General features: G+C 52.1%; 1 pseudogene; it reads right to left on the reverse strand.

Moving 5' to 3' along the window:
- LOC119111467 (delta(24)-sterol reductase-like) overlaps positions 1–23,367 on the reverse strand; it is a 35,423-nt pseudogene that overhangs the window by 2,068 nt on the left and 9,988 nt on the right.

Consider the following 23,367-nt stretch of genomic DNA (forward strand, 5'->3'; position numbering starts at 1 on the left):
AATACGCTATCATAGGAACGTCCGTGTTGAGAGCTCGGCGAAATGTTTGACAGACTGTGGGGTCCACAGCATTTTATTCCGTGACAAAAGCTTTTTCTTTGAAAGTGTGCAGCTTCATGTGGCTGAGTAGGCGGGCCATTATTAATTAGCCCTGCTGTAACCACAGTCATGTCCGTCCGGAGTTTTCGTGGGAAAGTGCTTGACCTTGGCTGGTTGGGATTACAGCCCTTCCGGCTAACAATGACCATTTTAGAAGTATGCAGTGAAAAGAATGGAGAGTGGGGGACGAGATGACAGGCATTTGGGAGTCCTCCGCACCGGTACCTAGCCGCACATGTGCCCCTCTGCTGGATAATTTGGGCGCTATTGCGGGGCTTCCACCACGCTGGGGTAGAGTGGGTGGGGGTGGGGGAACACTGAGGTCCACTGATGCCTGGTACATGCAGCATGTCTCCTGGTACACGGGACATTGCAGGATCTCGGAAAAAAGGTGAGAGAGGGAAGACGGACAAACCTGGCGGCGTTCAACCCCCCCCCCCTCCCCCCTCCACCCCTCTCCCCGATGGATAATCTCGAGGATGCCTGGATCCGACCTCGCGACCCGGCGGCATTCATCCCAGGCAGATCGGGTCACCGGAGTGCCAGTTCACGCCATGACACAGATCAAATTGTTCATGGATGGCAAAAACCAAGACACATGCACACACACGTTGTTTTACAAGCCAAGCCCAAACGAAAAACCGAACGCGAAAGGTGCGTCTCCTTTCTATAGCTGCCACGCGTACCGCTACAGGCCTTAAAACTCATGAATGGGCCATCCCATACATTCCTTTTCACCACCATTGCCTGCGAGCTCTCACCCGCCAATGTCCATGACGAACTTCTAACCCTCCTGCTGGTCTTGTGCGCGTCGAAGTCGCGAGCTTGCGGCACGCCGTAGGCCCGATGTCGATGTACATCTGCCGCTGGCCGCTCGCCGGCTGCAGGAAGCCGGGGTGGGCCGGCAGCACGAATGGACACAGCCACATCGGGTAGATCTGCAGCGGCAGGGGACGACACCGGTTCAGTAAAGGTGGCGCCACAGTCTCGCGCCGCATCCTCCACTGGCGGTCCGGGCACGGAGTCTCTGCGGCAGTGCACACCGCTTCATCCCATGGCCGCGACCGGCAGTCATCAATAAATACTGCCAACTTCACCGTCACCGAGTATGTTAAGGTTAATATTTGCATTCCAGGCCCCGAACGAATATTTATAGACAGAGCGTTGTGAACATTGGGCATATACAAACGATACTGCGGCCGTGTACGGGCGAGACGTGCTAGCTTAGAGACCTGCTGGGCACAGAAAAGGACCATCAATGTTTCACTAGCTCTGCTGTGGCCGCTACCGGGGAGTGAGCAGTGCGGTGGAGTCGGAGTTGCAGTCAGAGTCACTCTGGTGTCAATATTAAGACCGGAGTGGGAGCGCGTATAGGTCGCCAGCATTGAACTAACCTCTACTCCAAATCTCCGCCGGTGGAATAATGCATACGTAGTTCAGTGTGTGTGTGTGTATGTGTGTGTGTGTTTGTGGGGTCTAAACTCCCAACCAAATATATATATATATAGATATATATATATATATATATATATTATATATATATATATATAATATATATATGTGTGTGTGTGTGTGTGTGTGTGTGTGTGTGTGTGTGTGTGTGTGTGTGTGTGTGTGTGTGTTGTGTGTGTGTGGGTGTGTGTGTGTGTGTGTGGTGTGTGTGTGTGTGTGTGTTGTGTGTGTTGTGTGTGTGTGTGTGTGGGTGTGGTGTGTGTGTGTGTGGTGTGTGTGTGTGTGTGTGTGTGTGTGTGTGTGTGTGTTGTGTGTGTGTGTGTGTGTGTGTGTGTGTGTGTGTGTGTGTGTGTGTGTGTGGTGTGTGTGGTGTGGTGTGTGGTGTGTGTGTTGTGTGTGTGTGGTGTGTGGTGTGTGTGTGTGTGTTGTGTGTGTGTGTGTGTGTGTGTGTGGTGTGTGTGGGTGTGGTGTGTGTGTGTGTGTGTGTGTGTGTGTGGTGTGTGTGTGTGTGTGTGTGTGTGGTGTGTGTGTGGTGTGTGTGTGTGTGTGTGTGGGTGTGTGTGTGTGTGTTGTGTGTGTGTGTGTGTGGTGTGTGTGGTGGGTGTGTGTGTGTTGGTGTGTGGGTGTGGTGTGTGTGTGGTGTGTGTGTGTGTGTGTGTTGTTTGTGTGTGTGTGGGTGTGTGTGTGTGTGTGTGTGGGGTTGTGTGTGTGTGGTGTGTGTGTGGTGTGTGTTGTGTGTGTGTGTGTGGTGTGTGTGTGTGTGTGTGTGTGTGTGTGTGTACATTTGACACGTATTTTGTAAAGCTAATGCCGCCGGCTGTAGCCATATGCGATGGCTTCTGTGAGAGGAGAGCAGGTGGTACAGCTTCTGACATTTGGACCATCAGTTGTAAGGCAAAGCTAATGACAGGTCGAAAAGCGTAATGGCTTGACGATGATTTGATAACATATTTCATATGTAAGGAATGGGTATAGAAAAGGTCTCGAGCTTTGCATAGAATGAACGGGGCCCGACTCTATGAGGAATGTGAATAGTCTATTGGGTAGGACAGGGTGGTTGTCGCCGAGCAAGACTGAGGATGTTGGCAGGAGATAGTGCGCTGATAATGACGGGTATGTCTGTGTGTGAGCTAGGCGATGGTGGGTCAGATGATGTGTCTGTGTGTGAGCTGGATGATGGTGGGTCCCACTGATGTGTGCGGTCTGGGTGATAATGGGTCAGGAGAGTGTGTCTGTATGCGGTCTGGGTGATGGTGGGTCAGACAAGTGTGTTTGTGTGTGAGCTGGGTAATGGTGGGTCAGACGGGTGTGTCTGTGTGTGTGTGAATGGATGATGGTGGATCAGAGGATGTGTCTATGTGGAGCTGGGTGATGGCGGGCCAGAGGGTTGTGTCTGTGTGTGTGACCAGATGATGGTGGATCAGACGGTATGGCTCGGTCGGAGGCCGGCCAAACTTTCCTTGAAAGAAGAGATAGTTTCGGCCACCTTTTACTCCATTTCTCAGGAGACAAGACTAAGTACGTGATCTGAGGAAGGGAGCAGCTGCCTTCGGTCAGACCGAGATCTGTCAGTTATCCGGCATCCCTCCGAGAATCACCTCCTTTACCCAGTTGGCCGGGGATCCGAAGAAAAAACTGCTGGCGTGGGGACGGAAATGGACCAAATAGTAACGCTCAACAAGGAAGACGATGCCATGAATTGCTGACGAGAGGTTTGAGAAGGAACGGAAGGTACGGAGTTCAAGCAGATGAGTGAATACCGAAGCTTGCTTTTCGACGTGACAGAAGGCTTGCAGAATAACGGGAAGTTCAGACAAAAACAAGAAAAGAAATTGAAAGAGATGGGAGGAGGCGACAGGGCGTCTCTGACTGTTCGCCGAAGACCGCTCCCACCGCTTACTCTCATCTGGTTCGAGCACTGAAGAAGGAAAACGGTAAAGAGCGCACTGCACGCAACTTGTGGAATCGGAAATGAATCTCGCTGGCAATAATTATCGTGAATAGATATCGGTGGAAACAAATATCAGGGTTTGATTTGAATTATAAATAAGGAGACCTCCAAAGGTGGTGGCAAAGCCAGCTTGGACGGAGAAGAGAGAAACCGCTATGCTGAAGCCGATGCACCGATGGATGAACCGATGCACTTGGACTCGGACCAGAGGCGTGGAACGGTGAGCACCTGGGCGCAGGTTTACTGGACTCGGACCAGAAGCATGGAACGGTGGGCACCTGGGCGCAGGTCTGTTGGACTCAGACCAGGGGCATGGAACGGTGGGCACCTGGGCGCAGGTCTGTTGGACTCAGACCAGGGGCATGGAACGGTGGGCACCTGGGCGCAGGTTCTGCTGGACTCGGACCAGAAGCATGGAACGGGGGGCACCTGGGCGCAGGTCTGCTGGACTCCGACCGGGGCATGGAACGGTGGGCACCTGGCGCGAGGTCTGCTGGACTCAGACCAGGGGCATGGAACGGTGGGCACCTGGGGCGCAGGTCTGCTGGACTCGGACCGAAGCATGGAACGGTGGGCACCTGGGCGCAGGTCTGCTGGACTCAGACCAGGGGCATGGAACGGTGGGCACCTGGGCGCAGGTCTGTTGGACTCAGACCAGGGGCATGGAACGGTGGGCACCTGGGCGCAGGTCTGTTGGGCTCCGACCAGAGACGTGGAACGGTGCAGGCTTGGGCAATGGTTAGGGGCTGGATAACCTGAGGATGGTTAGAGGCTGGATAACCTGAGAATGGTTAGAGGCTGGATAACCTGAGGATGGTTAGAGGCTGGATAACCTGAGGATGGTCACGGACGGACTGAGTTCGAAAATAATGCTCGAAGAGAGCGAGAGGAGTGTGAATAGTCAGGGTCTCACAGTGAGCATCTGCGTGGAGAGCGATCACTGGAAACCCATGCCCACGCAACCGGGATAGATCGGAGAGCTGCGTTCTGAATCATGTAAAGCTTCCGCCGATGAGAAGGATCCAGATAAGAAAAGATAGAAACATTACGCTCAAGGCTGGTCGCATCGAACCTGTGTACATGTGAAGGAGAGCGTGTTGGTCGCCTCACGATAACGTGTAAGGACAGCACGAACAATGTTGAATTGTTTTGTCGCCTTTGTCTACTTGCGACGGGCGTGGATGTGAAATTAAAGGCCACAATCAAGAGTGACGCCAGGGAAAATCGCCGTCCTTGAAGACGAGTAGTGAAATAAGATGGGTCATAGGGCGACTACTTCATGCGAGACAACGGATTAGGATTTTGGGGCGGAGACGGGAAACGCTCAGCGCTGGCTCCAGGTAGCGATATCGTCCAGACCGTGGACGATCCATGGAGAGGTGCGTGCACCACAAGACTACATCTTCCGCAAAGATTGAGCGTGACGTACGGATGGGAACGGAGGATGAAGACGGTCGTAGAGCTATCTCATTCATTGTAATGAGGCTTAGTGTGGGAGACAAAAATTGAAGCGTTGATAAAAATGTTTTATACACTAGATGAAGAAATGTGAATGTCTGTCTTGCTACTATCTAATAGTTTTGACCCCGTCAGGATGCTATGCAACAACGTTTATCGAACTAAAATGGTACACTTCGCTTCGCGTTCAAATCAGAGGTTTTGACTCAACGTAAATTTAAGCAACACGTTAAAGCTAACACGGACCGCTCAAAAACATCATATGTTACATAAAAAGCTTATGCAATCAGTTTACCTGATAACATAGTTTGTCATGTATGGTTTATCAACAGCACAGTTAATCAAAAAGCTTATCGAATCAGCTTATATAATACACTGAATACCATATCAGTTTATCCAATAACATAGGTTGATCTCGCAAAGAACAACTCACAGGTAGCCTTAGTTTTTTCGCTTTGATGTAATCTCAAAGCTCTTGTGCATCAGGGCAAGCCCTGTCGCGTCACACAAATGAATAAGGCAATCACGCAAATCGGAAGGTAGATCACAGCAGAAACATGCGGGAAGGAGGCACATTCCACGGAGCTGAGGGCCGAGTTGTGCATCCCAATGAAGGCGCGCGTGTTGAGCGCGTGCTGGGTGTGCAGTGTGGTTGTATGGTGGCAAGGACGACATGAGGAGAAACAGATCGTTGATGTCCCTTAGGGCGCATCAGTTTTATGAATATAAGTGTGGCCGTGAGACAAGTTTAAAACGCGTCAGTCCTTCAAACGTCCCCCTGTTCGTGAACCTGCAATACCAGCTGCTCCCAGACGAGAAACCTCAACGCCGCTGAACATGCCTGGCCACCGCTGCCGGACATGTTCAGACAGTCTTGTCAACAGGCGAGCTGCAGAAGAAGGACATCCGTGGCAGAGAGAGCGGCACGCACGCCAACGGAATGAAACTAGTCTTGGATAGCCTACAGCAACGTCGACAACTGGACAGACGGTGACGCCCGTCGCCGCTTGAGGTGGATCTTGAGACCGTGCGGCAGTTGCAGCGGGCCAGGGTTAAGAAGCCGCCAGCCCCATCTTTCCCGAGCAGGGATGATCCTGCCCGAAAGCTCACTGCGCTGCGTGTGACCCAAGTCAATGTTGAGAGGCTGTTCTCGGCGTTGAAGTCTATCCTCAGCCATGCGCGCTCATCGATGACAACTGACAACCTTATGGATGGCATTCTATTGTTGCACACCGACTGGTAGATGGCAGTGCTGAAAGGGTTGCTGATAGTGACGCATTTGACCACCAGCCGAGTCCACCCACTACCCAGTCAGTCCAGTTTGTTAATGCTGCGCGCGTGTCCGTGACGAGCTGGCGTCACAAATAGCTGACGGCTGTGCATGCCCAGGTCGAATACATGGCCACATCAGCTGCTTGGTCTTCAGCAACGCGGCTGGGCGTTGAGCCCTTTGTTATCGGGTGCTTGAGGAGGCTGGGTCCGGCTGGTATGTACACGACTACTTAGAGGCAGCTAGATCGGAGTCGGAGTCGATTCGCAGAAAGTTGAGTCGCAATAAACCAGTACCAGACGACCTTGCTCCACCGCTGCGGGAGGCTGAACTCAGCGTTTACCTTGACCTCCTTGTGGAATACGTCCAGTGCCTTATCCAGCTTGTCGAGGGGCACCAGCATATCCTGGATGAAGTGGTTCTTTTCGTACAGCTCCTTGATGGTCTGGCCTTGAGTCAGCTTGAGCAGCGACACCTTCGGCGGCACCATCCAGCCGCAGATCCAGCGGAACGCCGCGTTGTTTCCGAATGGTATGATATCCTGTACATGGGTTCAGCTAATCAGCGATGATTTACCAAGGTGTTCCGCGTAACGGGGAAATCCTGAAGCCCACTAAGCTGAGATATGTCCACCGATTGAATCTGCACCACCATAACGTTGATCTAGAAAACGCTAGATGCTCTATTGTTTTTAAAGGTAAGCGGTGTACTACAATACATTTTAAATGGGAAGAAGCCTCCTGCTCCGGTCGGGTCCAAGCGCCTTTAAAATCGAAATGCGTATCAGCTAGGCGGTATAAAGTACGGACCATTCGATTAATGCAATACAGCAATGCAAGGCGGCTGGCAAAAATACGCACCATACTTGACGAGATACCGATCGCCCTTTTCGCTCGCTCCCCACTCCCGCCCACTGGCACTGCGAAGCAGCCACCCCAGGAGAGGCCCGGAAAGCTCACGTGCCTGGATCTCCCAGAAGATGGAGCGCGTGTGCCGGTGGTAATAGTCGCGCAGCGGCACGTATTCGCAGCCCTGGCCACGCTCTAGGAAGCCTTCCACGTGCTTGAAGAACCACGGCTTGTACCACATGCCGATGGCGTTCACCTGGGGAGCAGCAGCGGCAGTGGCTAGTCAATACGGAGCCGGCGGCGGCCCGACGACTCATCATGCTGGTCCCGGGTCGGCTAATTCCTGGAGCCGGCGTCCCGGGGTCTCCCTTATCGATCTCGCCTCCGGCTGGCCGCTGTCGGCCGGCGGCTCCCGGCCCGGCACCGACGGAGCCGGACCGGCCCACCGCTGGCGGTGCCGCTCCTGCGCCCGGACGCCGCAGGGGGCCGCACCGGGCCGCCGGGGCCGCGGCCGGCTGGTGGTCCGGGGACCAGCCCGCCTCGGCGCTGACGTCACCCAGCCGCCCGATGCAAAGGTGAATTATCATCGTGTTGCATAACACCCCACGTGTCAAGCTGTTGGCCTCCCTGGCAAACGGAAGCGCCAGCTGCAGAACCGCGAGGCGTGACCTTCGCGGGTCGGCAGATCCACAGAATGGCCTTGCCCTGACCTTGTCTGGTGCAGGGGACTGCTCGCTGTCTCACCTTGTCAGGAGCCGCCCAGCTCTTCACGGCCGCCGGCGCGGCCGCACCTTCACGGGTGGAATAATTGTTCGAATCATAATCGTCTGGTGCATTAGTGTGCACACAACGTTTCGGCCAGTTTATACCAACACACACCACTCGCCAACACACCAGACAAGAGGAGACACACCAGGCCAGGACGATAACACGTACAGTTATTCTATCCTTGACACTAGTGCTTCGCCTCAGTACTTTTGTAAAACTTTGACTCTTACCTTACCCGATGCAGAGGACCACAAGCCCCAGACCTTGCCTGCTACACAGGTCTGCCCGCTCCTGAGCCGTAATGCGAAGGACCTCGCGCACATGACCCAGTCAGCTACCCAGGTCTGCTCGCTCCTGACACGCGCATGACCCAGTCAGCTACCCAGATCTGCTCGCTCCTGACACGCGCATGACCCAGTCAGCTGCCCAGGTCTGCTCGCCTCTGACCCGTGACGCAGAGTACCTCACGCGCATGACCCAGTTAGCCGTCCAGGTCTGTTCGCTCCTGATACGCACATGACCCGGTCAGCCGCCCAGGTCTGCTCGCTCCTGACACGCGCATGACCCAGTCAGCCTCCCAGGTCTGCTCGCCTCTGACCCGTGACACAGAGGACCTCACGCACATGACCCAGTTAGCCGTCCAGGTCTGCGCACGGCTGACCTTGTCCGGCTCGGCGCTGCTGACGAAGTCGCCCGTCATGACAACGGCGCGGTCGCGGTCGAAGAGCAGCGTCTCGACGAACTGGTGCTGGCCGCCACACTCGCGGCTCAGCAGGGCCGTCAGCTCGGCGCGCGAGGTCGTCGGACGGTACCGCAGCCGCACGAACGGCTGCGCCGGCACGATCCGCACCTCGACCGCCGTCAGGAAGCCGAGCGTGCCGTACGACCAGAACGCCGCGTAGAACAGGTCGGCGTTCTCGTCCTGCGGCAGAGGCCGGTGGCCGTGGGAGAGGACGGTGTTCTCGTCCTGTGGTGGTGACGGATGACAGCGGGCGTCGCTCGTCGCCGCCCGTCAAACAAATGGCACGCTAGTGGTTAGCTGAGGGCAGACATTTAAGTGTACCTTCTAGTCTTTTAGCGACTCTTTTAATAGGAAATGATATGGTTCGGCGGAGGCAGAGAGATGGAAGGTGAGAAAATCCGTGGGGCGGCTGGAAGGAGCGGAAAAGAGAATAGTGTAAGAGACATACATTTAAGGACAGTGCGGTCAGATAGTCAGAGTAGGCCGGAGACTGACTGAAACAGGAAAGGGGAGGGACGGAGGGAGACAAAGGGGCATTAGTAGCTGGTTCTGACCTTTGAGCAGGTGATGACGGAGCCGTTAGAGAGCACCATTTCTAGGGACAAACAGATGTGCTGCAACAAACCGTAGCGATGTGACGACGACTCTACACCTGTACCCATCACCAGGCCGCCTGGAAACGTAGAGGAGTTATGTCAGCCTCCGTTGTGCCGCCGAAAGGTTCGGCATAAGGGGCAAGACACCTGCCCAAACATCTCTTAATGGCTAAGCAAGCAGCACATGTGCTCCTTGAATGCGTCACACAGACTAAAGGGATGATGGGACGGCCAAAAGGGCGGCCGTCAAACTATGGGCGAAACTAGTGCTATCAACTGAATATACAGGTGCAGAAACAAAGAGAGAGAATATTAGAACAAGTGAGAGGCGGAGAAAAAGAGGTGCCGCCTTTTTTGGAGCATGCCTGGGATAAAACTACGAGAAGCCTACAGGACCGCTGACAAAAAGTTATGCCTGTGGCTTAAGCTGATGTAATTGCGCAGTGCATTCGCACAAGGACCCAAGTGGGGGCTCTGATCCCCAGTCAGATTGCTCCCACCTTCCCTACATCTTTTCTTTGCGGTGAAGTGGTCATAAAGCCACGGACAATTACCTGTCACGCTATCTAAACAGGCTCATGAAGACAAGTCGCTTGCCCTCAGCCAACCTCGTCAGGCACCGTCATGAAACGACTGCACCAGTTCCCAACCACAACGGTTATTCCAAAATAATAGCTACTAGTCGGTCCCGTCATAAGTGGTGACATGGCGCGACAGTGACGTCATAACGTAAGAGGGAGGTAGAGCGGTAGTGACGGTACGTCATGGGGTGACGAGGTGAGCAGTGACGTCACATCGTAAGGGGAGGTAGAGCGGTGACAACGGCACGTCATGGGGTGACGAGAGGAGCAGTGACGTCCCATCACGAGCTGGACGTGCGCGGCAGGGAAGTCGCATTGTCGGCTGATGTGCGCGGCAGTGACGTTACATCATGAGCTGGACGTGCGCGGCAGTGACGTCACATACCGACGGTGAGGTCATCCATCTCGGGTATGATGGGCAGCGTCCAGCCCAGCGGGTTGAGCGTGGCCGTCAGCTGACCCATGGTGACCATCGGCTCCAGCCGCACCACCTGGGATCACCAGCCGGGCGTTTGTTTACTCCACCGGCCGGCCGCACTGGCTGTGGCAATGTTTATTCGGCGTCCGGGCGCGGAAGCAGAGGATGTGGTACAAGCATCACGTTGCGGTGAAGGGGTCAGGAATGTGCAGTGGATGCTTGGCTCGCGTGGTTCCATGCTGCGTGACGTAGGAGGGCAGCGACCATGATATGGCAGTTTTGGCAAAAGCGTTCTGTGCTTCTCGGGGCGGGAGATGAAATCTCACCGCTACAGAGCAATCAGTCACAACCTATGCGGTACAGCATTTGAGGCCAGGTACCTCTGATACCAATGCTATCCTTGATACCACTCGGACTGCTTCAGGGAAGGCGAATAACGCGCAAGGCCACTGAATGCATGCTAGCACTTCTGGGAGGAGATTCTTAACAACTATCAGCGAAGACAACACTTGCAAGGAAGCTCAGCAGTACAATGGTGACATACTTGCGGGACTAACGGTAACGAGTGTCTCCAGTCTCCCTTCCCTGTGTGGAGAGGGACTAGAGGGCTTCGCCGCAGCAACGTGACACGCTATCCACGACTGAGCATGACGTACCTGACGTTGCATATCAATGTCGAGAATATCGACCAGATTTATGTCGATTTTGCAGAACGTCTTTTTGTACTTGGGTTGGCGAAACGAGATGGTTTGCCAGCCGGGTCTAGCAGTGCACATGGGCACTTCCATGCCCTGCGCTCGCCACCGCTTCACCTGCAACAGCGACAGCAGACGTGACCCTGACGGCGCTGCTTCTCCATGCGTGACGGACCAACCAGTCGAGAAATCGACTCGCAGGGCAGTGGGCCGAAATTGTGACTAGCATTAATGTCAGAGAATCACGTCCGGTGCTCGATCCCCCCCCCCCCCCCCCCCGCCTCATACCACACCTCAAGAAATCTGAGTCCTATGTGGCTATTCTTCAGAAAATGTAACGTAGCAGCAGTACAGACGTGGCAGCAAATAGCATCTCGCCATGACACCGCGCCAAATGAAGAAATAGACTAGCGGTGTCACGAGGTCATGCGTCCTGTTGTGCGGCATTAAAACGCATCTCGCCCTCATTCCAGCCCTCATTTTCTTCAAGGCTACCCACGTGGCGACTACCCCTACCCTCTAAGTTATTCTTACAAGTTCACAAAAGCATAATTACTGGTACAGGTTTGAGGCTATAGAACATGATTATGGGGTTCACAGCCTCACAGGACCCATTGGGCAGACAAAACGGCTTGGTCTGCTCAAAACAGATAACTTTTTGGTCACCAGCATGCGGCCTGTCATGCCGGTTGGCGCGACATGGAGGCGGTGAAATATCTAAGCAGTGTGTCGGCTTCATACTCGATCGCGAAATCTGATGCACATTCCATTGTCATGGTCAACAGTGGTGTGTGTCAGAAGGGCCACCGCCGGGTGGACAGCAGTGCGGTGCTGAACAACGATTGGTTTGACGCGCACGATGCGCGGATAGAGCATCGATAGTTAATTGGAGCTTTGTTTTGAGGCATAGAGCTACAGGAAAGCTTCCTATCGCCAAACAAGGAACACCTTGAGACTGCAGGCTGCTGATCATTCGGAAAAACCGCGCAACTTATGTTAATGGTGTACAATATCCCTGACCTGCCATTCAAATAAATGATCACCTGTTTCGACCTCAAGAAGCGTAAAAGCCCCCGGGGGAGGTGAGATTAATTGGCCCCCAAACAGGTTTTCTAGAATTTGTTTTCGAACGGTGCAGCGTGGCCGCGCCACACTTTGTGTAGTTTTGGGGAAATGAATTTCAAACATTTCGGTGTGGCAAATTGGGATTGTAGTTGTGATTGACCTTGTAAGGTCGCCGATCTATGGCAGGTCAAAGTCAGGCCGTGGCTGTCAGCGAATGCAATTTCTCAGAGAATCGCTCAACATGATGCGACAACGGAGTGCTGGACTGACCCATACATCCCTGAGATAGTTTGTTAAGCAACGACACGGTTTTGTAGGAGTACAACAAATTCCAATGACCCAGGGTCAGGGAGAAAGTAAGACAAGGGTCTAAACCAACCTGCTTTTTACTCGAGAAACTCCTGTGCAGGAAATTTCCAGCACTTATTTCGGATTTATTAATAACAGGAACCGCAAGAGATATCTTCCACGGACCGCTCAAAAGTCGGAGTACGTTTATGACCTAAAATGCCCAGGTAAACATCCTTTTTTTTAAAAGCATACCGCCCAGCGCAATCCTTGACGTTAAGTCGGTTGCCTAAATCAAAACAGTCTCGTGGAATTTTGGATCCCCGTGACCTTCCAAGTGTCAAACAATGTCACTGAACTTAATTAGACACCACCGACCTCTTGCTTGAAGCAGGTTTCCAGGTTGAGGGCGGTTGCATAAGGATGTCGGGGACACTTAAGACCCCAATCTCAAGTTTGACCTTGCTTGACATTTTTTGACCCAAAAATAATAACCTAGCAACCTTAAAGTTTTACGCACGTGATTTCACATACCGGCCAAACAACCCTGTGAATTTGATGTTCCTAGCTCTTTGGGTTTTTGAGATCTTACAGGATCAAAGTGACCCCCACCCCCCCACCCCCACCACCTGAGCGAAGAGTATTCAACCGATGACGCGGGCGCGTGCTGAAACCCATTAACAGCTTACGTTAAGCATCAACTTCAAAACCAACTTCAGCAACGCAATCAACTGGCTACATCGCTGAAGATAGCTGGATGTGCGCTTCAACCAAAAACTAATTTCCTGAACCGTGAGGGATATCTAGAGTTATCAACAGAACCCTCAGGGCGTGAAAGCTCTGAGCGAATGAAACGCGTCCCAAACAAAGAAGGGCGCGATTCACTCTCCTTCTAACCTTGAAACATTTTCCTCACGAAGAGCGTTATCGCAAATCCGGTTGAGTTCGGAAACACTACAAATTGGACCTTACCCCTCCCTATTTACCAACGTTACGTGAATGTCTCCGTCCTCAATGTTCGAACTCATCTATTCTTTCAATGTAGCATTCCGCACAGAAGCTGAGTTCGGATCAGTCGATGTGACGATCAGATCCAACAGAGCTCTTCCTCTTCGATCGACCCACCTCATGGGATCGACCTTAGCTAAGCATGACGGACGACCCACCTCATGGGATCGGCCTTAGCTAAGCATGACGGACGACTCACCTCATGGGATCGGCCTTAGCTAAGCATGACGGACGACCCACCTCATGGGATCGGCCTTGGCTAAGCATGACGGACGACCCACCTCATGGGATCGGCCTTAGCTAAGCATGACGGACGACTCACCTCATGGGATCGGCCTTAGGTAAGCATGACGGACGACCCACCTCATGGGATCGGCCTTAGCTAAGCATGACGGACGACCGGCGTTACACATAACGGTTCTTTGCTTCGGATCGCTATGGGAGAGGTGGTCCGAACTCTTCCGCGAGCGGGACCGGTGGTCTGAACCCCTTCACGAGGGAGAGAGGTAGTCCGACCCCCCCCCCCTCGCGAGCGGGACCGGTGGTCCGAACCTGTCCGCGAGCGGGACCGGTGGTCCGAACCTTTGTGCGAGCGGTACCGGTGGTCCGAGCCTCTCCGTGAGCGGAACCGGTGGTCCGAGCCTCTCCGTGAGCGGGACCGGTGGTCCGAACCCCTCGGCGAGCGGGACCGGCGGCCCGAACCTTTCTGCGAGCGGGACCGGTGGTCCGAACCCTTCCACGAGCGTGACCACCTCTCTCTCGTAGCCATCCCAAACAAAAAGACCACGCCTGCAATGCTCTCTCCCCCCTGGAAAATGGACATTATACTCCGCTGTCATGCACTGCACTTGTCGTAGTCCCTGGGGGTGTACCCTCTGCAAAGGTCGTCAGATATGTCCCTCAGTGGTGCGAACTTATAGTTGCCGCTTTCCGGGTTCTGTGTCCCCCAGAATGCAGCTGCTGGATGGTTTAAGTTCCCGGTTTATCCCTTTTGTGGAACCATTAACGACACGAACCGGACCATCTACGCTTGGGATGTGGTCACGTCCTCTCGTATGCTGCACAAGCACTCTTAGTGCCAGCGTTTCCACAAAAAGTAGACACGTGCCGTTTGTAGCGACATCTTATCAGACGGTTTTCGCACGCGTTATTGGCGCCACGCCACTCGAGCCGCCGGTGGCAGCTTCGAGGCACAAGAAGTCTGACGGCGGAGCGGTTGACGACCCTCTGGATCTGCATTTTCAGTCGTGAGGCGTCAGCTGTTGATAGCTGCTAGTTGTAGTTCCCGCGTAGTTGGTAAAGAGTCGTCGTAAGATCTTCCCATTAATTACGGCAGAATCTTTCTCAGTGAGGGACACAATGCAATTTGGTCAAGTCAATCAGGCGTTTCCAAAAGCCACCCCAGCATGGGGCTCATACCACTATAACAATCTAACCCGTGCCCCCCCCCCCCCCTCCGCATGCTGGTGGTATTTCCGCAATTTGTTGCACTGTGGCTGATGATTTCCTTTGGAGCGGTGCCATGGCCAGCGGTACTCCCCCCCCCCCCCCCCGCCCCCGGCACGCCCGCACGAAGTCATCAATAAACGGAGGCGAGAGACCAGCCTCAGGTATACGGCCTCAGGTACCAGGCTCCAGACCTCAGGTGCCAGGCCCCAGATACCAGCCTCAGGTATGCGGCCCACATTGCGGAGCGTGTGAGAAGGACGAAGTAAAGCTTCAGTGACACGTCTCCTCCCGTGGCTCCGCGCACGTAGAGCAGGCAACCAAGACCTCATTCACAGTTGCAGAAAGGTGGACTCGGATACACGCGTCAGTAATGGAGGTAAGGGAGGGGGAACCAAAGGCGGATCCAGGATTTTGTCGAGGGGGGGGGGCATGCAACATTGTGAGCGTCTTCCTATGGTTAAGGGCCTGTCCAAAAAATCCTCGCATTCCGGCAGCTAAATCTTAAGATTCTTGGCATGTATTTTTTTATTCGGGAACCCTCTTACTCCACGTAGCCCTAAAAAAAAACTAGGCTTGCTACGTATCCACATACATGGAGCTTATTCAATTTTTCCAGATAATGGTGAATCCTGTCACCTTGAGGCTAAGGTTTTCTGAAACATGGCAAAAGAAGTTAAAGCTAGCTGCTAAATGCCACCAAAATCAAGCCCGAACTTGATTACTGGCTTATCTACAGCTAACCAGCTGGTCGATGTGATCTTCGATAGCTGATGACTAATGCAGTGTTTTTGCTCTGTTTGTTACGAAGGATTACAAAATATCCCAGCATTTAAAATGAGTTAAGAACGTGAAAATTTGTGACGCCCTTTACCCAGGTGCAAAAAGTGTCACAAACTTGATAACCAACGAAAATGACACAATACGACGTCAGCGGCACATAAAATGGTGTTTGACAGTTGTGTGCAAAAATTCATCAGAGGATCTCCAGCTGCTTCTCTCAGGCTAAGACACCAAGGCCAATGGCTACGGAGCCTGAGCGATCTTGGGTGCCGCGTCAGGCCAAGAAAGAGGCTTCCTTCAACAAGTATAGGGTCCTCAGAGCAAACGAGAAGAACGCAAGGCCAAAGTGGTGGGCTCCTGAACGATCGGGTGTGCCCCGGCAGGCTGACATATAGGAACCCCAGCCAAAGCACAGTGACCTCTGAGAAAAGGGGAATTACCCAAGACCAGTGTGCGTGATTAATTGCCTCGTGCGATCAAAAGTACCCCAGCAGGTCAACAGACAGGACCCCGCTAGGAGTGAAGGGTCCCCTGCTAACGGGATCAAGAGGAAAAAGCCCTAGATCAATGCACAGGGTCTCTGAGTATCGAGTGGCTCGGTGTGTCATCTGATATGAGCCGCAGCAACAGCACAAGGCCCTCCGAGCAAGTGGAAAGAACCCGAAACTTATATGAAGGGACCCTAAACAACTGAGAGTACCCCGGTATACGGCGCCCCGGCAAAAGCGTGTACAACGTTCTGGGCGAATGGGAAGAATCTGTGGAGGGCCCCTGATCAACCAAGACTGCCTCGGCCTGTTAGCGGATGGTGCCCCAACAGACGCGTAGGGTTCTACGAATGAATGCAAAGACACCGAAGGCAACGTGGAAGGCTTCTTAGCGATCGGATTGACCCAGCAAGTGAACATATAGGAGCCCCGTTAACAGCGCAACGCTGCTGGGCAACTTAGTGAGCCTCAAAATGTCACCCAATCGCCACCCCATCAATCAGCGATGAATTAACTTTGTATGCTTACGGACTCTTCACTTGCTCTTGCGACTGTTCTTGATAGCTAGGGGCCAAAAGACGACCAATTTTGTTGTGTTTTATGTCAGAAAACTGCGTCCGTCCGGCCGATCACAGCTCCTTTGGAGCCTATGGGTTCCCTCAGGGCACAAGGGGTATGGTTCTGTGCCCCTCCCCCCTCTGGATCCACTATTGGCCCGAACAGCTGGTGGATGGAGCTCCGACAAGAACCTAGGCTCATCCATTCAAATAAGAAAAACCCAATACACAATATGGAGGGCCCAGGAATGCTCCAGTGTGGCCGAGCAAGTTAACAGATATGGCCCCCGACAAGAGCGTAGGATACTCGATTCAAACAGAAGGTACCGAAGACCCAATGTAGATGGCCCCAAGCGATCGAGCGTGCCCGGGCACGTTATCAGAAGGGGTCGCGACAAAAGCGTAGAGCCCTCCATTGAAGAAAGAAGCATCAAAGATCCAGTGTGGAGGGCCCCGCAAGAAAGAGTATATCTTACCTGGCTGTCAGATGGCCCCCGACAGGGGCGTGGTGCCCTGCATTCAAATACCGAGACCCAATGTGCGCAGCCCCTGAACAATGCAGTGTGCCCGAGGAGGTGAACAGATGGGGCCCAGACAAGAGTGTAGGGCCCTAAACAAGTGGCATAAATTTAGACGGGCCCTAGACCAATGTGGAGGGCCCATGAGCATATCATGAATGTGTCGGCAGGTTAGCCGAGACCAACATGAAGGGACCCTGAGGAAACGAAAATACCCGGACAGTATACATATGGGGCCTCCGGCTGTAGCGTACAAAGTCCTTACGGCGAATGGAAAGAATCCGTGGAAGGGCCCTCATTGACAAGTGTGCCTCGGCACGCTAACATGAAGGGCTCAGCAATAGCTCAAGGCCCTCCGAGCACATACAAAAGAAACAAGGGCAACGTAGAAGGCTCCTTAACGAGCGGATTGATCCTGCATGTGGACATACAGGGCCTCCGGAAACAGCGCAGAGCCCCTGGATAGCGTAATAAGCATGGAAACCCTCCAATCACCACTCTCTCAATCAGTGAAGGATAATTTTTGTCTACTCGTGGGCCCTCCATTTTTGCCTGCGACTGTTCTTGGCCAACTGGAAGCCCAAAGACGTCCAATTTTGTTGCGCTTTGTTAAAAACACTGCGTTTTTTCAACCGGCTAAGGGCCCCTTCGGAGCCTATGGGCCACTTCGGGGCCCAAAGCGGGGACATGGCACAGTAGCCCCCGTCTGGACTGGCCCCTGGGGGAAGCAATGGCCCAGTTGAACTCTGGGCACCACCTCAAACATCAGCTGCCATCAGATTCGTAAGATTATCGCTTAGATGATGACATGACCTGCCAATACAGCCAACAATGTAATAGAAACATGTGCGATGTACAAATCATCAGGCGCAATTAACCTCTGTGGTTGACGTACCCCTAAAGCCCAACTATTAACCAAAAACTCACTCAACGAGCATGAACGCAACCTGACGTAAACTTCACTCTTGGTGTGTGTTGACGGGAATATGCCTCCTCTTTGTTTTTCTTTTTCTCATTGTTATATCCGATGAGCTATAACTTTTCACTCATTGTTATATCCGACGAGTGCGATTTGATCAGTAATGACAGTTTTCTCGATGCGTTCTCAATAACTCAGAATTTTTATTTCGAGTAGCCGCTCCCCAGGAAAAATATCGTTGAGCTCCCTGCTCACCACCATGAAAGTAATGCATTTCATTTACCTTGCTTTATCCAATGTGTGTGTTAGGTTATGTTACCAATACAAATTTGTCAAAAGTTTGCAAAATAAATCCTCAGAAAGCTTAAAACACTGCTTATGCGAAAAGACATGCGAACATCAAGTTTTTATCGTGTGAATTCAACGAAACATTGTACTAAGACTTATTTCTCCCTTTTGGTGTTTATCACAAGGACGTTTTTCCTTGCGCACTTTGGCTTTGGGAAAGGGAATATTACATGATCCATGTGACGCACTTGTTCAAACTTCAACCAACGCGCTTTTTGCTTACAGGCCTTTGCCCGCCGGGCGAGTCACAAACCCTCTTTTATTCGCATGAGCAGCGGTGCGCACGGCAGTTATCATGAGCCATTGCCATGTCACGTCAGAGAGCTCCTTGCATCGATTAGACACCCCTGAGACAGTGTGGGCCTCTAATTCGGCTAGAGACCACCAACACCGAGCAGTCGGCACGCGTCGGTCTGAGCCCTGGGGACCCATTTCCAAAGCACGAGCAAGGCCGAGCCCGCGATCTGCATTAGTTGGGGTCACTGAAGCCATGAGGTTGTCGGTCAGGGGCTTACAGTGCCTAACAGGGGGCACTGTGTCGGCAAGTGACTGCCTAACAGGGGGTACGGTGTCGGCAAGTGACTGCCTAACAGGGGGTACTGTGTCGGCAAGTGACTGCCTAACAGGGGGTACTGTGTCGGCAAGTGACCCGAGTCGCCACGAGCCGTGTTTGCAGGGGTCCGAAGAGGGGCCTGAAGGGCCCTTCGGGACCAAAGATCACCGGCCCAGTTGGAATCGGGCTCGGCCGCTCACCCGTAGTGCTGTGACCAGGAATATCAGTCCGAGGGCTCCTATAAGGGCCCTCGTATTGGGGCTCGCCATCCATTTGACATACGGGGCCTCAGTACAGGGCCAAACAGTTGGCTTCATGTCCGTCTGAGCCCTCAGGACCCAATTCCTAAGCGGAAACGAGATCGGGGCGCGCGATTTGCGATGCTCAGGGTCCCCGACACAATGAGGGGCTCCTGTGCTTGTCAGGGGCCACAGCGTCAACAGGGGTCCTGTGGCGGCAAGTGGCCCCGATACCGAGTAGTCGACTCTGTGCCGGTCTGAGCTCTCGGGGTCCATTTCCCAGGCAGGGATAAGGCCAGGCCCGCGAATTGCTTTGGTCCATGGCTCAACAGGGACGGAGACGGCACCGCGAATGGCAGAGGACCTCTTGTGTTGGTCGGGACCCTCTGGCAATGAAAAAGAAGAATTCCAACTTTTGGCGAGTGTTCACATTGATACAGAAAGTAAGGGTCCTGTGGCAGTCAGAACCCCCAGTACCGAACGGTGGGCCCACCAACGCAGTTTCAGCATGGGTCCGACAAGCCGAACTGAAGTTTGTTGTCCAATCACTGAACCACCTGCGGCGATCAGGAATGTTCTTGCATCATTGAGCGCTTCTGCGTCGATCCGGGGCCAACTCCCACGTCAGGAAGGAGACCGATGTGATGATGAGGCCAGTGCCTGATGTATCCATTCATTAAATCCTCTGGATCGACCAGGGGATCCCACCCTATGTCGCCAGGATGACAGCCAGGAGACACCCGCGGTGGAACGGGATGGTCCTTCAGCCCTTGACCGAGAATAATATGTGCCCCATGGTGTTCTACCAAGGGGATCCTTGCCCGGAAAGAATGGGGGGGGGGGGGGTCATTAGTCTTGAATAGACGGGTTGGAATGAGTTTAAAGACGAACAAGCCCATACGCTGCTCATTTTTCCTTTTTTTTTTTGTTTGCCTGAGAACGCTCATTATGTTACAGAGTCGATTAGCAAAACAAATTATATAAAAAGGTTTGAGCCTGCACATCCGAAATTTCGGGAGAAAGGACAACGATGGTCTTGACTGCAGTTCCCGTAAAACCGAACCGCACGGGCCACAGCAAGTAACACCAGACGGCGGGCGCGGTGCGTGCGAGAACCACCTTAGTGAAATAATAATGTTTTGAAGTATTTAAAACTTAATTCGTACCTTTTCAAGATTAGACTAGGTGCATCCGTTTCAACTTTGAGGATGTGCTCTGGGCGGATTGACAGTTACAGCGGCACAAAGAATAGCGATTCTACCTTTACCTTTTCGGTTCCATCACCAGATTCCAGTACCACTTCACGGCGCTGTAAAGACCATTCTGTTCTTATCATCAACGTAAACATTGTAACAGTGAAGTTTACGCCAGAGCTTCCTTCTAAAAGTGTGATTTGATGTCCTTAAATGCTTAAAGGCATTTCTTTCAAGTGCGTCATCATTTTTGTCCACCCGTTGGCCACGGCTTAGTGTTCAAGCCGCTGGGCCGACGCTGCGCGGCCCGTGGAGACTGAAGTACCTGACGTCCAGTTTTTTGCTTCTAAGATTTTTAAAAATTTCATGGACGGACGTAGCTGCGCCAAATTTTCGCAGTTGTAGATAATTCGATATCTGATAATTTGATATCAATAATTTAGACCGAGCTTGTAAGGTCGCTGACCTGCGGCAGGCCAAAGTCAGGCCATGGATTCGGCCAAGTCGATTTCTAGGGACTAGTTCAATCTGATGCAAGAACGGAGTGTTAGACGAAGCCTTACATCCCTGAGATATTTTGTTGGGCAACAGAGCAATTTAGTGAACAAACTACATTGACCTATGATCAGGTATGAAGGTCAGACAAAAGCCAAAACCACCCTGTTTCATTACTCTAGGGCCTCCCGCATGGGACAGTTTTTGGTGCTCATTTCGAGCTTATTGACAACAGGAACCACATTATACGTCTTCACTGGACTTCTTAAAGGTCAGAATAGGCCAGTTACCTAAAATGACCCAGGTCATTATTTTATTTTAGGGAACATACTGCCTAGTGTAATCCATTGTGTTTATTCAAATACAAAACCCAATTCGGTCTTGTATGATTTTGGTCACCATTACCTTCGAAAGTCCAAACAAGGTCACTGACCTTAAATGAGCGTACGACCTTTTACCTAGAACAGGTATCTAGGTCTGGGGCGCTTTGGAAACCAGCCTGGATTTTGACCTTGTTTGACCTTATTTAACCTGAAGATCATAATCTAGGTACCTCAAAATTTGAGTTAAGCAAGTCCACGTACAAACCAACACATCCTATGGATTTGTTGTCTGCAGCTCTCTTAGTTCCTGAGATCTCAGAGGGGCCAAATTGGCCCCCGCCCGAGCAAAGGGTACCAACTGGCCACCCGGGCGCGTGTTGAGGTCGCGCGTTGTGGTAGGTGGAATCCTCACTTCCTTCGGGTATTTTGGTAACTTTCGAGGAATATTTTATGAATCATGACGCCATCAGCCGGGTGGCAGACGTCGGCACAACTGTTTCGGAGTAACACCGACCCTGGTTATCGATTACTGTTGAATTTTTCATCCGAGGATTAACACCTGGCGCACCAGGGTCGCTCTTAAATCCCACAGTTGCAAGTGGCAAAGTATCCCTGCCGCATCCTTGGTGATCCCATGTATGGTGGCAGCGATGTTCCGAAAGTGATGTCATTGTCTGACTTATTGACAATGATGTCAGTGACTGATGCACTGTCGATGATCGACGGGCATGATTGCCGTGGTCTTTGTTATCTAAGGAATAAGTCCACATTTCCAGGACCTATGTACATAACTCTTACCTGAGCATCCAAAACCAAGGTGGCAGCAATTGTAAGACAAACACTGGCTAATAAAAAGGATAGAAATCTGTCACGTCGCAAACACGTTGAATTGCGGCATAGCGGAGGCGAGCATATTTTCCTGACAATCGTAATGCATGTAGTCTGTTCCCAGCAGTGCCCGCCCTTCCTCCTCGGGTAAGAGGCAGACAACGCCATTAAGGCTCACCAGCTAACTTCGTGGTAAAACACGAATGGCGACGATGCATTTAGCCTGATAACGAGGCGGCCTATTTGCTGCGAAAAAACAGCGATGCAGCTTTTCCCGCTCTTTGATACAACTTACGCCAGGGTGGGCAGGTTGTATCATTTGAAAGGGATTCATTCAAAATGCATTTATAAAAGAACACGTGTTCTACGAGATTTTACCACTTAATGTGCAGCTTAACACACGCCCGGGTGCCCGGCTAGATACCCTTAGCTCGGATGGGGGTTAATTTGACCCCCCTGAGATATCGGGAACTAAGAAAGCTAGAGACGCCAAATTTACAGGGTGTGTTAACCTGTATGTAAACTTGCTTATGTCAAAGTTTGAGGTTCCTAGATCATGACCTTTAGGTCAAATAAGTTCAAACAAGGTCAAATCCCAGGTTGGTCTCTAAAGTGCCCCCAAAACTTAGATAACTGTTTCTAAGTAAAAGGTCACAAGCTCACTTAAGGATAATAGCCTTGTTTTACCTTTTGAAGGTCATGGCGACCAAAATCATACAAGACTGTCACGAGTTTTGCATTTGAATAAGCGACAAAGATTACGCTAGGCAGTGTGTTCCTAAAAAATATCGACCTGGGTCACCTTAGGTCATCGACCTATTCTGACCTCTAACAAGTCAATGGGAGATTATAATGCGGTTTCTGATACCAATAATTTTGAAATGAGCACCAGAAACTATCCCATACAGCAAGCCCTAGAGTAATAAAGCAGGTTGGTTTTGACCTTGGTCTGGCCTTCAAATCTGACCTTACGTCAACGCAATTTGTTCATTCATTATTTTTGTTGCCTAAGAAAGCAGCTCAGAGATGTATGGCTTCGTCTAACACTTAGTTGTTGCATCAGGTTGGACGATTCCCTAGAAATCGCCTTCGCTGAAACCATGGCCAGACTTTGACCTGCCATAGGTCAGCGACCTTACAAGTACATCTAAATGTTTGATCTCCAACGATTCGCTATTCAATTGTCTACTGCTACGCAATATTTGGCGCGGCTACGCCGAGGCGTTCGGAAGCCATTCTGAAAAAACCTTCGGGAGGGGGTCAATCTGACCCGACCCGAGCGCGTGTTAAGGTTGTATATGTCTGCAGACATGATAATCTTGGTCCTATCCACCTTAATTGTGGTATAATGGATCTCAGCATAAAAACTGATACAGCTCTCCCCACTCTCCCCTTACATCCTAGCGCGGTGAGAGACAATTCCTCAATACGTCCGCAA

The sequence above is a fragment of the Pollicipes pollicipes genome, unplaced genomic scaffold (genome assembly GCF_011947565.3).
Source record: "Pollicipes pollicipes isolate AB1234 unplaced genomic scaffold, Ppol_2.1 Scaffold_7261;HRSCAF=8764_pilon_pilon_pilon, whole genome shotgun sequence".
In the NCBI taxonomy this organism is placed as follows: Eukaryota; Metazoa; Arthropoda; class Thecostraca; order Pollicipedomorpha; family Pollicipedidae; genus Pollicipes; species Pollicipes pollicipes.